Here is a 1,950-nt window from a genome sequence, read left to right as displayed (position 1 = left end):
CCTTACACAGGGTGTATTATACAATAATCACTAATGTTCATTATATATTCATTATATACAAAGTACTCCCCTAGCTGCTGAGATATAAGAAAACAGTTGTAAAGGTGAATGGGTCCCTATCTCATGGAGTTTACACTTTAGTACTCGAATAATTTAGTAAGAGTAGCCAAACTCGAATGACTAGGTCAATTTTACATAGGGACTGAACATTTGTTAAAAAGCAAGCTGTAAATTTATATTCAATCCACCATTTTTTTCTAAAAAGGAATTGGTGGTCTGCTTTTAATGTGGTCAATACGCGTAGGATGCATCACAATAGCGTTTGGTCTGAACTAAATTTGCAGGCAGCCAGAAGATGTGCTCAATCATATCCTGCCAACCGATGACACAGCCTACCATCTGGTTTCGGCAGGAGCTTTTAATTGGAATTTTTTTTCTGTTTCTCACTCGACTTTTGGGGAAAAATAAATGAGAAAAGGGGAAGATAGGTTAATTTTTATGTGTTGTAAATACGTTTTCATTTATTAAGATAATGAATTTTGAAGCCTGTTTTTTTCGTAGGCCAGAGAAACTGAGAGAGGTTTAGGGGGAGGATACCAGCAGGTGGCGCTTGCTTTCAGTCAAGCAATTAAGGGCGACTTTGTGTGCAGCCGAAGCAAGTGACACAGATCATGCCACATTTAAGTGCCGAGTCCATGAAATTACAAGTTCCAGCCTGTTGCCTAGGCCATCACACTTCTGCATTACCACTTCAAAGACGGGCTCCCCTACTCCAAGGGTTGTATTATTTTCCTACTTGACCCCTAGGCTCGAGTTTCCCCAAGCAGAGTTGCTCATAGGGTCAATCACACCTTAAATATAGAGCAAAAATAAAGGCCTTAGATTTGGGCCTACACTTTCAACTGCAGGAAAGTCAGATTTTTATCAATCTTCCAGCTGGTCTGCCCTTATGGTTTCAGATTTTCTCGGTCCTTGGGGTGGTGCCAGCATTGTCTGGGTGCCCATTACAGGGTGGCGAACGGCAGAACGTGAATTCGTTTACAAGGGGGATCTGTCAGTTCCAGGAATCCACAGAAGCACAGTGTAGGGGCACAAGGACATGGTGACAGTACTTTAAGGTCAAGGTCAAGCTCTGAGTTATTTATTTGTTGAAGTCACTGGTCTCCTAACCTGTCCAATACTGGGGTGCCATCAACTACAGTTAGCCCCTCTCCCTCACATGACAATACATTCTGTCCCCACAAAAACTGCACTCCTTTTCAAAGCCTTTCCTTCCTTTGTCTGTAGCTTCCTACCATTGCTCAAGAAACATTCTGCCCTGCTTGTGTTTGGTTGCTCTCAAGTCCCGCCCAGAGGTATACAGCGAAGAGACAGCAACTTTAGATTCTGAGTGCCACTGAGTTCGAATCCAGCTCCACCTCTGACTGCAAGCGTGACCTTAGATAAGTTTTTTAACTTCCTCTGGACTGGGGGTAACTATTTTTTTTTCCCACTCATGGCGTCCCTGTATTAATGAGATAATTTAGTAGACTACTTAGACCAGTGCCTGGTTTACTATAAGCACCCAAATGCCAGAGGGCATCTATTGGGCTGACCCATCTATTGGGAATTCTGGGTTAAACAGCCAAAACAACTCGCAGAATTAAAGTGGGGGTAACTCTCTCCTTCCCATAACCTCAGAGTATTTCAAATGCCATCCGTTGCCTCCCTCCGTTTTCTCAGATCTGAGATCCTCCTGTCCCTAAAAACCTCTGAACGGCAAAAGGAAACCCGGAGGCGGCGCCTATCTGAAAGTCACCTCCGAGCAGCCCCCCACGTACCCTGATGGCTGGGTGGGTGTCAGAGAAGCCGCCGGGCCAGCCGGGCTCAGCGCGGTGGACAGCTCGGGGCTCGGTGGACAGCGTGGGGGAAGGAGGAGGAGAGAGCAGGCGGCGGAGGAGGGCCGAGCAG

This window comes from Otolemur garnettii, unplaced genomic scaffold (assembly GCF_000181295.1).
Source record: "Otolemur garnettii isolate 467f Iridium unplaced genomic scaffold, OtoGar3 scaffold00297, whole genome shotgun sequence".
NCBI lineage: Eukaryota > Metazoa > Chordata > Mammalia > Primates > Galagidae > Otolemur > Otolemur garnettii.
This window is presented reverse-complemented; position numbering follows the sequence as displayed.